General features: G+C 53.2%; 1 protein-coding gene across 7 annotated transcripts in view; it reads left to right on the top strand.

Annotated features, from left to right (window-relative positions):
• Window positions 1-13,605, top strand: part of DAG1 (dystroglycan 1) — a 52,737-nt gene that overhangs the window by 10,721 nt on the left and 28,411 nt on the right. The window contains exon 1 of one of the 7 annotated variants that reach the window (XM_017654096.3): window positions 9,888-9,906. The exons of the other annotated variants lie outside the window; for them this stretch is intronic. The gene's annotated coding sequence lies outside the window, so the exon portion shown is untranslated. Of the gene's footprint in view, window positions 1-9,887; window positions 9,907-13,605 lie in introns of those variants that run through there. 7 annotated transcript variants of the gene reach the window in all.

Here is a 13,605-nt window from a genome sequence, read left to right on the forward strand (position 1 = left end):
TGAGTCATGAGGGCCCTCCTGGTTTGGTGATTTGGGTAAGGGTGTGCAGAGGCCTTGGGGGATGGCTGAAGTGCAGGAGGAGGCAGGGCTGGGAGAGAGGGTGAGCCTGGGGAAGGGTGTGTGTGGGGGGAGACAGCTCACTGGGAGCCCAGGGGCGTGACTCGGCTTGCCCCTTTAATCCCCAAGTGGTAGCAGGGAGCAGGGTTACTTCCTGGGGACAGTGAGGGGTGGGGACTGAGACCACCAGGGTTCCCAGTCAGCTAACAGTGTGGATGGAGGCGTGTACAGAGACTTGGCAGCCCTGAGAAGACGGTGTCTTTGTGGTGCAGATGGAGGCAGCTTCTGAACAGAAATGGAGGCAAGACACTGGACTAGCCCGGAGCTGAGATGTGGGTGAGCCCGACAGGCAGGGCTGGGTCATGTCGGGATTGAGGCAGGCCACTTGAGGAAGAACCCACAGCCTCACTGTGCCCCAGGGGACCAGCTGAGAGGTGGATAAGGGAGCCATGCAGGTGGCTTTGGTGTCAGCTTGATGACCAGCAGAGCTGGTGGAAAGCATGGGGCCTGGTGAGTGGCCGCCGGGGCTTCCTAATTCCGGAGCCCAGTGTGGGAAAGCGGCACCCGCCCTGTGGGGCCATGGGGTTGCCCTAGTGGCCAGGCTCTCTTTCTGCTTGAGCTGCGTTGTAGTCTGCAAGCTCTCTTGGGGCTAGTTTCATGCTTATTTCATCTTAGTTTAAAAAATGTATTTTAAAACTTAAAAAAAAAAATTTCCTAGTGTAAAACAAAAATAGAGAAAACAGGATCCCCCTAAAAAATGATATAGCTCTTAGAGGGTATTATGCTCAGTGAAATAAGTCAGGAAGAGAGAGACAAGTACCAAATGATTTCACTCGTCTGTGGAGTATAACTAAGCAAAACTGAAGGAACAAAACAGCAGCAGACTCAGAGACTCCTAGAAGGGACTAGGGGTTACCAAGGGGGAGGGGTGGGGAGGATGGGGTTGGGGGGGAGAAGGGGATTGAGGGGCATTATGATTGGCACACATGGTTTGGGGGGGTCACGGGGAAGACAGTGTAGCTCAGAGAAGACAAGTAGTGACTCTGTGGCATCTTACTACACTGATGGGCAGTGACTGCAGTGGGATATGGGGGGACTTGATAATACTGGTGATTGTAGTAATCACATTGTTTTTCATGTGAAACCTTCATAAGAGTGTATATCAATCATACCTTAATAAAAAAAATGGTATAGCTCAGTGAATTCTGAGGTCAAGAAAAGGGAGCTTTGCTGGTCCCACTAGAACCTCTCCATGGGCCCCCGCCACAACCCCCAACTGTCCTTCTAAAGCTCACCCTCACCCTGTCTCTGCATCCATTTCCTCATGTTTGTGGTTTTACCTCCCAAATGTGTTTCTCAGGCACTGTAGTGTGATTTTGTCCCTTTTTAAAGCTTGGTGTACCTCCTCTGTCTCTCCCACCTGCCTTTTCCCTCCACCCCTTTTCCTTACACTGACCTGCTGCAGAGCCTGGGCCCTTATATCTGTTGTGGGGAACCTGCAGTACAGAGCTTCAGATTGTGTCTGGGGGTGCAGCTCAGCTTGTTATTCTCTGGATTTCCTGGGAAGCAGCAGCTGGGTTGAGGGCTTGGTCCTGGTCAGCTCTGGTTTGGCCCTGTGGCATGTTGGGCACTGTGTCTTTTACTGGTGCCACGTACCTCTTATTCCACACTTAACTCCTGGCAGGCGCCCAGAGCACCCCTTCCACAGAGGATGGTGGGGCCCGAGTTGAGGGCAGGCCCAGCTCAACCTCTCAGTGGCTCTACAGCCCCTGTCAAGCCAGTGTCCAAGGCATGGGTGTGACAGGTGGGTGACAGGAAAAGCCCATTGTCTCTGTGGCCGAAACAGGCTCCCAGTGCAGGTCCTCCCAGCCCCTCCCACCTGTCCACAGCCAGCCTCTTGTCTGTCCCTCGTCTCCTGCCCTCCCCAGCTCTCCTCTCTTCCTTCCCCCTTTGCTGGTAGGTATTCTGATGGGGAAGAGGTGGTTTGTGCCATAGGGCAGGGGTCCTCCTCCTGCCTGATTGTGCCCCATCTGGGGGACTGGGAGCCTTGGTTTACCCATCTGTAAAATGAAAGTGTTGGTCTTGATAGTTTGAATGGTCACCTCAAACTCTGTCCCATGAATATTGTATTTTAAAAATCCTCTCTATGTTGGAAAGCTGATTTAGAGGATTTTCTTGATTCTCCATGTAGGGCACACCACCAGTGGTAAGGAATGGGGGAATGGGAAGGGCCTTGAGAGCAGCCAGAATCTAGCCTTCCCCCTTCTCCGTGCCACCAGGCCAGGTGGGCCTCGCCTACTGCTGCCAAGCTCTGGGTACAGAGGTCTGCTCTGTGGAATAGGGAGGTGTGTCAGCTGCCAGGGCTGCCCCATGCTGCCAAGTGGCCACGGTGTAGGTGTGGGGGCGCTGGAGTGCTAGGGGAGGCCAGGTGCCTGGCCTGAGGACTTGCCGGCCCGGCCGGCCCTGGCTTTCCTGTGTGCTGGCTGCCCAGCTTGCCCTGGGGTCAGGTGGCAGCCCCGGCCCATGCCTACTGGGGCATGGCCCTGCTGCCTGAGGCAGAGCCTCTGCCTGGTGGACCATGCTGAGGCTGGGGGTGAGGGCAGTGTGCCGAGAGGGCCTGCACCTCCATGTGTGCTGGGCCCTGGCCCTTTGGGGGGCACTGCCCTGAGAAGTGGTGTGGGCCAGCATCTCCCTGGCTCCTCCCCAGTGCTGGGACGCTTACAGTTGCCTACGGTGCTTTTGCTTTTTGTGCTGTTATTTCACACATTTAAAAAGTACTAATATTTTATATTTAAATAATTTTGCGGTCAAGTAAATTCAGATTTTTGCATCCTGTATGTCCGCATATGTTGCTTAGGCCTGAGGAGGTGGACCGGGTTTTGTTTTAGAGAAATCCATGTTTTCTGCACATTGTCCTTTAGGGCAGAGAATGTGAGGGATTGCAGAGTCTGGGAAGTGTGAGCTGTGCTGGAGGGGCCGGAGGCTGCTAGCCTGTCAGGTGCATGGGGGGCTGAGTAACCTGGAGGGGAGACCTTTACCACTGCATTTAAAAATGGAGTTACTCGGAACTGGGTGAGAGCAGGCCCATAGCATGGTCAGTTGCTTATGGGAGAGGCAGGCATGGGGTCAGCTAGCAGGGAGGATCCTGTGAGAGAGACCCTGCCTTCACCTCAGGTGTCCACAGCCCCTGACCCAAATTACCCCAGGCCGGCACCAGCTTTCCTCATTCTTCAGGCTTTGAAATGTAGTCTTGAAGATCCAGACATTCCATGGGCTCTCATAGTAACCAGTAGTGTTTGACTGTTTTTGATGTCCCTGTTTTTTTTTTTAATTGAAGCATAATTTAAAAAAATTTTTTTTATTAAGTTATTATTGATATATACTCTTACGAAGGTTTCACATGAAAAAACAATATGGTTACTACATTTACCCATATTATCAAGTCCCCACCCACACCCCAATGCAGTCACTGTTCACCAGTGCAGCAAGATGCTGCAGATCCACTATGTGCCTTCTCTGTGCTACACTGTTCTCCCCGTGATCCCCCACACCATGTGTACTAAACATAGTACCCTTCAGTCCCCTTCTCCCTCCCTCTCCACCCACCCGCCCTCCCACACCCCTCCCCTTTGGTACCTGCTAGTTCCTTCTTGGAGTCTCCGAGTCAGCTGCTATCTTGTTCCTTCAGTTTTGTGAAGCATAATTTATATGTAGCAAAATGCATAAGTTAGAATGTATAGCTCAACACATGTATAGTAAACACGTATGTATTCATCACTTAGATCAAGTGATGCATACCCAGGGGCCCTTCTACCTGCTTCACACTCTCAACCCTGCCCTACCCGACATACTCTGAAGCAAACCTCAGACATCCTGTAGTTCGATGCATCAGTGGTCTAGTGTCCATATCTCTAGGATATACTGCAGCCACAGCATTTGCTGGAGGGCTCCATGCTCTTTGCTAGTCCGGGTGTTCCTCTCTGGGGCTTGGTGTCGGGGTCCTCACAGTGCGTGTGGCTCCCGTTCCGTTACTCCTCATCTTGTGGGGGTTGCCCCGGTCACCTGGTTTTTCCAGGCAGCCTTGGATCCAGGAGTCACATGGTCTAGAGTTGGGAGTGTCATCTTAGGATTTTGGAATGCCAGTCGCGGTGTCCTGTTGGCTTACTTGTCATGAGTACACGTCAGGCTGATCCGAGAAAAACGTGACAGTGGGCTGGCATGTACTTCTGTGCTTGGACGCACAACTGCTGCCCCACACGGCTGCCTGGCCTGGGATGGATGGCCCTTTCCCCAGTGCCGAGCCTGGCGGTGTGACCTTCAGGACAACTGGCCTCCAGCATTCCTCCCAGGCCCTGCTCCACAGGTGAAGGACAGTGAACATCAGATATAGATTTGAAGTTGGATTTGGAAAAGGTCAGTGTTGCTCAGAACAGTGAAATGCCAGTATGAAGAATGGATTTGGGAACCTGAAGTCCTCCCAGCTTTCCTCTCTGTCCCCATCATGCTGAGCTGGACTTGTTCTGGGGTGGGCCCGGGAGGTGCCCTGGTCCAGGGGGCTGGCCCAGGGGAGCAACAATGGGAGCAAAGAGCACCACACGTACTTTATTTGGAGTCATTAGGCCATAAATTCTCTGTGGCAATTTTCCTCTGAGGTAGTCAAGTCTGACCACAAAAACAGCGCCTTGTTTTGATTCATTAGTCATCGGGTGCTTATCCTCCCATATTCTCCTGCTGGCTGACTGTGACGTACCATTCCTTCCTGACGAGTCTGTGACCCCTGCCGCCCATGCCCCTAACCAACACCAGAGGGGCAAACTGCTACCGAGGCTGTTTGAGCCTGTCCCTCCTTCCTTCCTTTTATATGTCATGTTATTATTAAAGGAGTGTGACAGTAACTTGGTTTTAGTGAAAGTAAAGGGAAAGTCCCTCACAGGCTTAGGTGGGAATGTAAATAAATGGAAGGGCATTTTGCTAGTATCCACCAAGTCTGACATATATAACCTTTGGTCCAGTAGTTCCACATGCAGGATTTTACCCTCAGATTTCCTCCCAGCTTGCAGGTGTGAGGCCTGCATGGTGTCAGTGCAGAGGCAGCAAGCAGGCTCCTGGCCGAGCTCCTGCAGTCCTGGTAAGTCAGGAAGTCACAGTCATGAAGTATGGGATTCCATTTGAGCTCTAAGAACGAAGTGAGAAGAGCTGTACTTGTTCGCTAGAGATACACTGAAAGTGTCCTGTGGGGCGGTGTGGGAGAGCGCAGCCTGCTCCCCAAGGGCCTGGGCAGTGAGCCCAGTGTTGTTAGGATGGGTTTGACCTCCATGGGATTATCTTGCATCACGTCCAAAGGTGAGGCCCACACGGCTGATGGTGTCCTTGTGAGGCTCCCTGTGTCTCTCCTGGATTGTGACCCCAGTTTTTAGTGGGGGTCTGACCCTGGAGCACTCGGCCTCAGCTTGCCCAGGTCCTTGCTTAGCTCTGGGGCCTCTGCACTTGGGAGGGTCTGGTCGAGGGTTCCCCCCTCCCAGGGAGGGTAGGCTCCTGGGAAGGGAAGATGAAATATTTTTAATCTTAAGCAAACATAGTCCAATATAATTTCAGACCTCAGTGTGACATCTTCCATTATAACTCAGGTCACTGTGAACACAAAGTCCTTTTTTGTGTGTTTTGTGTTTGCAGTGTTTCTCGAGGAAAAGTCTTTTAGAATACCCTGATTTCCCCTTAGACTGGGAGGGTGTGGTGGGCTGTATGTTTGGAATCGTGCAGTCTGTGGGTTTGGTGCCTGGAGCCTGGAATGCTTTCTGTCAGTGGTGGGGTCAGGGCTATGGAGGGCGTCAGGTCCCGGATCAACTGCTGACTTTGCTGCACAATGTGGGTGAACCTCCTGCTGTACCAAGGAAGAGCTGAGGGCCCTGTCCCCCCACATTCCATTCTTTTACCACTTCCCATGCCACATGGCATATGATTGTGTAAGCGTTGAATTTTGATGAAATTTCAGACTTACAGAAAAGGCAGGCATAGCACAGGGAGTCCCTAAATCCTCTTGGCCGGAGGCACCGGCTGCTGACGCTTTGCCTTGCTTGCTGTCTTTCCCCCTTGTCTGTCTGTACATTGTTTTCTGGAACCATCCGTGGGCAGTTGGCACATATCATCGCCCCTTCACTCCTAAATACTCAGCTGTGTACTTCCTGAGGGTGAGGACATTCTCTTACAAGCTGTGGTGCACCTGTCCAGACCAGGAGATCCAGCACGTGTAAGAGCCGCAGCCTTGCTCAGCATCCTCAGTGGCCCCACGGCATCTCAGGCCACTTGAATGCTGGTTTGCCCTGCTGACCAGCTCTGCCAAGGAGGCACCTGGCCGTTTTGTCGACCGTGGAGCTGCAGTTTTTCCCCTAGCCGGCAGTAAGTTACTTACGGGAGAACACTTGGAGGCTGTCGGCGTCCTGGCCTCCTCACACTTTGGCCCTCTACTGCGAGCATCCAGGGGTGCTTCTGAGACCACCATTCCCTCGGACTTAGCTGTCCCCGCACTGTAAGAAGAGCTTTCCCGCCTCAGGATTTACTTACCCACTGGGGGGTTAGTAACTCTGTGACACATCCCATTCTTGTCATTGTTCACCCAGTGCCCAGGTTGTCCCATTAGGGGCCGCAGGGGTGCCTCAGGCTAGCTCCTGTGTCTTGGGCGTGCCCTCGGCGCCCTTGGAGCACGTCCTGACTTCTGGCAGCACGCTCTTGCCGGCTCCTTGCCCCAGCCTGATGGCAGCCTTTCACGAGGAGTCTTCCTCGTAGCTGAAATGGCATTAGAAACGAGATAGGGATGTATGGTACATACTTTCATTTACTGAAATTCTTTTTAAATAAACCCAATTTTGTATTTATTATGTTGCAGTTAAATAAAGGGGTTTCACAAGTGTCTGGTCTTGACTTTCATTGTAAGTGGAACAGGTGAACACACGTTAGCAGAGCATGATGGACTTTAGTGAATAAAAAAAGGCCCTGTCTGCCCAAACAGGATTTATTTGTACTTCATTTGTCAGGAAGTTATTAGAATTACTGAGCTGATTTCTTAAGAGGAAGGATATACCTGCACGGCAGCTCCAGGGCCCTCGCTCCTGGCTCTGAACGGCCCGAAACCTGGCCCTGTGACTTGTCAGAGCTTCGGAGCAGTGGTGTGGTGTCCCTGGAGGCAATAGGGCAGATGTGCCTTTTGTTTCAGGGGGTTCCCAGTGTCATGGGATGATGATGTGACCCATGTCCTCCCTGTGCCATCATTAGACTCTGGCCCCCATGCGCAAAGTCCTGAGCATTTAATGAAAAGGACAGGTAGAATGCAGGGCTGGCTCAGCAGGCTTCCTGAGGAAGCCGCATTTAGGGGACTGGGATCTGAAGGGGAAGAGAATTAGGGAACACTCCACTTAACAAATACCAATGAGCATAGGCATAGGCAGCCCCTGGGGGCCGCTGTGGTGCCTGCGCTCATGCCACAGGGTCAGGGCGGAGCCAGGGGCTGCTCAGCCTCTGTGACCTGAGGAGGGAGAGAAGTGGCCTTGCTTCTGGGTGTGCCGTGTGCCAGCGCCGCCTCTGAGCAGCACAGGGTTGTTTTCTGGGGCCTGGACATCTGAGAGAGACTCCGCAGAGGATCTGGGCTGTGGGCCTGAGGCCCGCGTGGGAATGTGAATCCGGGAGTCCTTGCCCCAGGGTGGGGGTGGAGGGGTGAGTGCCTGTGCCCCTCTCCGTCTCCCTCTGCATATCCCTCAGGGCCTGCCCTCCATGTGGCCTGCCCTGAGCCTTACTGTCCTCCTCTTCCAGAGCTGCTGTTTTTAGAGTAGGCTTTCCACGTTGGAATCATGACATCAGAGTGTTTGGGAGGGAGCCAGGCGTCAGCTTTCTAAGTCCCCTGCGCAGGTGATTCTGATGTGGGGCCCCTGCTCCAGATCCAGCAGAGCCTGTACCCTCAGCTGAAGTGGCAGCAGCCGGCCTCCTCGTGGCAGAACTGGGCATTCAGGTGCCAAGAAGCCAAAGCTCATCCGAGGAAGACAGTCATGGAGGAAGCAAGCTTTAGGTAGCCGGGGGCGGCCAGAGCATCAGAAAGGGGTGCCTCTGCCTCCTGTGCTGGGAACTCTCATTTCCAACACCAGGAGAGCCCAGCTGGTGCTGCAGTGGTAAGGGGGCAGGGGCTGGACTTGGGGAGCATGCCACGTTCGAGGAAGAATACTGATCCGCGTCACTCACCATGTCTTTGCTGAGCACCTGTTGCATTGAAGGGCTGGGTTGGGTGTTGTAGGAGTAGGCATCCCGGTTAAGTGGGGGCAGGGTGTGCTGTGGGAGCAGCTGAGGGGGGCACTTGTTGAGTGAGTGGCGGGGCCTGCATGAGCTTGGGCAGCAGGAAGAGCACCTCTGGAGTGCTGAAGGAAGGGCAGCCTTCCCGAGAGGGGCACTGGGGCCCAGCCTGAGGCGGAGGGGGACCTAAGAGCTCCGTGGGTGTCTGCGCTGGGCAGTGATGCAGCGTCCCAGCCGGTGGAAGGGTAGAGCCCAGAGCTGGAGGTCAGACACGAGCCGTGACCCCCGGACAAGGCGCTACCCAAGGCTGGGGGATGGAAACGGAGGGACGGCAGGTGGGACCCAAGAGTGGGGTGGGGGTCTGGTGCACATGCTCTCTCAGGTCTTTGACCTATTTTTGGACTTGACTGGAGGGCTGGGTCTTGACCCGAATCACAGGGTGGTTCATCTCTCAGGAGGGCCAAGGGAGAGCAGGTGTCTCTGCCTGGACCCTCCTGTCCCCTCCCGCTTCCTCCCAGTGCTCTTGGATGGACAGGCTGGCCTGGACGGTGGTGGTCATACTCAGACGCCTGGCCTTCCCTGATTGGGACTGACCTGAACCCTCCTCCCCACCGGCCAGGCCCTGCCGCCTGACCCCAGTGAACCCTGTGAGCCTAGGATCCAGGAGAGTCAGACCCTGTTCCAGCCCTTGGGACACCCGGTCTACTGGGGAAAGTTTTTACTGAGAAACGAGAAGCTCATGAAATTGTTTCTTGAGACTTTAATCCTCTAAATGAAAGCAGGCCTTTCACTTTATAGTGGTGTTCTTCTGTGAAGAGATTGAAACCAGGTGGCATGGAGTTGGAGATAGCAGATGGCGCCGTAGGACGGCGTCTGATGCCGGGTGGGTGGTCAGAGGCTGCTGAGTAAGGATCACCAGGGAAGTTAGCTCCTCTTGTGTCTCTGTTAGACGAGGCGCTCATGGAAGCAGGTGGCCGCTGCACATGCATCAGCGTGTATTTGTACGTTTATCCATGTATTTGAGGCAGAGGGCAAAGCCAACACCAAGTAAATTTGCCGTTTGCCCAGATTCTGTGTTCACGTTCTGATTATTGTTGTAGCTGAGTTATTTTATCCTGCATTTGCCTAGAAAACAAGGTTTCTGGGAACAGACCTAGATTTATAAAGTAATTTTCAAAAAGTCCTGTTGACCAAGAACATTGCTATCACTCCATTGTGCCTGCTGTCCTCCATGCACCGCCCAGAGGACAGCTGCTTCCTGTTGAGGTGGGCGGGGTTACAACACAGTGCCCTCCCCTCCAGGATGTTCTGGAAATGACTTGAGGCCTGTTGTGCCCAGGCCCAGAACAAGTACTGTGTGCCAGCCATGTACAGGCTTGGTGCCCAGGCACTGCATTTCGTGTCATGGGGTCGTCCACCCTGGCATACCATGGAGGCACCCAGGGCCAGGCAGGTGCACACTGCCCTCTGTGAGGGGCCCGCTGAGCCATGGGGGTTGAGGCCTTGTTGCTCTGGGCCCCGTGCATTTGAGTTGTTACGTACAGTGCTTCATGAGCCGAGATCCCTGGGTGCACTGTGAGTATATGAGAAGTAGATCTGCAAGCTTTGGCCTTTTTTAGATTATCTGCAGTTGCCTTTACATACCCCGCCCCCCCACCGCCCCGCCGTGCTGCTGCCCACATTTGCAGCTGCACTGTTTCTTGGGGTTTCAGAGGTGGGGAATGCTCGTGTCAAGAGCAGGCTTTGAGACTTCCTGCATCTCAGCTGTGCTGTGAGCAGAGAGTTTGAGTGGCTTTTGGAGGTGTGGATTATGAAAATGAGAGCTTGGTTAAAAACAAAAATCAAAACTAACTAAACCAGTAGCCAGTGAATAGGCTCTGTTTTAGTTGTCTGTCCCAAAGAAGTCTGGATTTTCCTGTAAGGTGGGCAGAGGACTGGAGGGCTGCTGCCTCCCCTGCATGAGAACCACCTCTGGCAACCCGGGGCCCCCTGTTTGCCCCACCTCGGTTCCCAGGCACACCGATGGTAGAGAGCCCTTGGGCTGTGCTGCTCAGCAGGATCCAGGAGGCCTCCCCAGACAGAGGACGGCTGCCCAGGGACTGTGTTCTCAGCTGGGGAAGAAATGTCGCAAGCCTGCCGTGTTGCTGTGCCAGGAGGAGCATCCTGGCAGGGCTGTGGCAGGGCCTCTGCATGTCGGTTGCTGCTTTGACAGTCTTTTTCTGCATTTCTCACTGCCCCATACAAAGTCCTCTCAAGGGATAACTAGGCCGAGGGATAAGTATAGAGTCAGAGGCCAGCAGGCTCCACGGGGCAGCTCAGTCTGAGAAGACAGGCTCACAGCTCCAGCCAGTTTCCGCATTCTCTCCCTCTCCCTCCCTCTCTCCCTTCTCTCCGTGTCTCTCTCTCTCTCTGTCTCTCCCTCTCTCTGCGGGGCGGGGCAGTGGAAGCAAAGTGGCCTTCGCAGTGTGTATTTCTAGTCAGAGAGCAAAGCAAACACCAAGTATTTAATTTGCCATTTGCCCCAATTATCTGTGTTCACGTTCTTGATTACTGCTGAAGCCGGGTGGGTTACTTGGCTGGGTGAGGGCCAGCCCGTTAGGACTGTGTTGCTGGGAAGTGTGCCCATGTCATCCTCAGCCCTGCCTGAGCTGTGTGGAGAGCAGCTTCCCAATCTTGATGAGCTCTGTTAAGACCACAGCACTTTTGGTTTAAGATTCAGTGGACTAGTATACAAGGGGAGACATCAAGTAAATTTTCAATGTACAGAAGAGGGCCTCTAAGTAGTTAGCTCTCAGCTCAGAGGACGGCTGGCCTAGAGACGGAAGGGCAGGCGCCATGTGCTTGTGGTGGAGGCCAGGGTTGTGGGAAGTGGCAAAAGCATCTGGACGGTGAAGCTGTGACTGCTGGGCTCTGTCCACCTGGGCCGTGGGAGCCCATCTGCTCCTGACAATTGGAATTCAGGAGAACCAGCTCTGTTGGGAAGTTAAAAACACCCGAGCACCAGGAGAGGGTGGCCACTGCTGGGAGGAACGCGGCAGCTGCAGTAGCTGCTCCTTCTCCCCATACTTGGGAATGTGAGATTACAGCTGCAGCCACTGCATGACATGGAAGATTGCTCGTGTTTGTCCCTCTCTGATCCCTTTTTGCTTTTAATTTTAAATCCTTGTGTTCTAAAATGCAGGAGTTAATTTCCAAATAATTGCTATTGAATGGAAGCCCACTTTTTCCTTTGTCCTAAGGGACTGGACAAAGCCTGCTGGAAGAGAGGGTAGACACAGCAGGAGGCGAGGACAAGGTGTCTTCAAGGTTCCGTCAAGGCGGACAGTGGCTGGGGATCTGCGGGAGCTTTGTGGAAGAGGAAATGCATTTGGGAGCAGTGGCTTTTCTGAATTACTTGGTGTAGAGGTGCCTGAACTAGACCCACCTCCCTAAACCTGGTCGTGGCCCCTGGGGAGCGGCCAGGGTGCTGTGCTGGGGAGAACTGGCAGTGCGGTTGCTGACGGGACTTGGCCCAGAGTTCTGTGTTCACCGGGAGCTGCCTTCAGCCGCCATGCTAGGCCAGCCTGATTCAGGTGTCCCCTCCTGCTGAGCACTGGCCTGGCCCACCGCTTTACTGCCTGGTTGCAGAGTGGCTGCGATGTGGCAAAGCAGAGGTTCCAGGAGTCTGCAAGACCTTCTTTGGCCCATTCGCTCCAGCCTTTGGGTGCATACCCTTAAAACCTCCCAGAGAGGTTTGTGATTATTTCGGTCTCGTCTCTGTTGCAAGTGGGTAGGAGGGCCAGCTGGACAGAGCCATGTGTGGGAGGGCAGGGACTCTGCTGGCAGGAAGGCCTGGGCAAAGGCAGGGGTGCTGTGTGCTGTCCTCTTATAAACAAGGTTTGTTGTTCCATAGTTTGGCATGGTTGACAAGTTCTCAGTGGTGGAGCCCTAAGAATGTGGCCAAAGCAGGTTGAAACTTGGAGCACTGGAGATGAAGTGTTTGCCTAGGTAGACACTCAAGACCACAGCACTTCCAGTGAAGGTGCGTGGACTCTTGTTGACCAGGGCCTGGGCACCCCTGTCTGATGCCTCTGTTGTGAGGCTGCTGGCACGGGCAAGGACTGTAGTTAAGGGAGGGACCTGATAGGGAGCTGGGGGCGGCTGGGGACACTCTGATATGTCATCTCACTCTTCTGTTTTAGAGTCTGATTATCCAGTTAGGTCAAGAAAACCAGCTGTCAGCACACTTCTTCTGAACTTAATTCATTGACATCAGATTGGCATATTAATTTTGAGCTGTGGCGCTTATTATCTTTTGTAGTGTAGTGGAAAATAATCAGAAAGCTCAGCTTTTAACTTCAAAGTGTGAAAACTGGTGATTACTGCTTTTGTGCTGGTGAATCATTTCAGGGGGTTAATGGAAACCCTCTCCTGCTCTCTGTCTGCTGTGTGCCTGCTGCATGTCTGCCGGGGGAGACCCCTGCCCAGGATCTCATCTCCCTGCTTTCCTGTCTGGGCAGCCCTGGTGCCCAGCCTTGACCTGCACAGACACCTGCCATCCTGCCCAACTCCCTCAGTACTGAGATGGGGAGAGCTGGGAGCCAGTGAAAGTTTGGGAAGTCAGAGGGCAGCTTGCCCTGAGTGTCCGTGAGCACCTACTGGGAGAACGCCCGATGTGATACATGAGTACTTTATTACCTCTTGCTTTATGATTTAGTAATGTATGTAAATCTTAATTAAGTATTTTCGCATGAGATTTGGGAAGACTGCTTGCATAGCAAATGAAGCCTCACACCTAGCACAGGGCAGGTAGTCTGTAAATATGCACTAAAATGTTAATTATTGTTGGGCTGTCTTGAGGTAATTGTGATTTGCTGTAATTGGGTTCTTGGGTGCCACGCGTCCGCGGATGTGGGAATTCGTTTCCACTTGGATTCTGCTGGGTCTGGCTGCCTACCTGCCATGCTCACCCCTCCACCTGCAGGCCACCTCCCAGTCCTGCTGCTGCAGCCAAGGGGACAGGTGGGCCTGGTCCTCGTCCTTGGGCTCAGTTTGCCCCTTCTGTCCTCACTGCCCTGCCTGGACACCAGTGAGTAAAAGACTGACTTGAGCCTCAGTGTTTTCTGAAGTCTAATTGGTGTGACTCTGAGTTAAACTTTAAAAATTTTTTATTTATAATTAGGGTGGAATATACATAATGTAAATCATAACACCTTACTCATTAAGTTTTTAAAATTATAACAAACACCTAACATAAAATTTACCACCTTAACTGTTTTGAAGTGTATGGTTCAG

This window comes from Manis javanica, chromosome 3 (genome assembly GCF_040802235.1).
Source record: "Manis javanica isolate MJ-LG chromosome 3, MJ_LKY, whole genome shotgun sequence".
Taxonomy (NCBI): domain Eukaryota; kingdom Metazoa; phylum Chordata; class Mammalia; order Pholidota; family Manidae; genus Manis; species Manis javanica.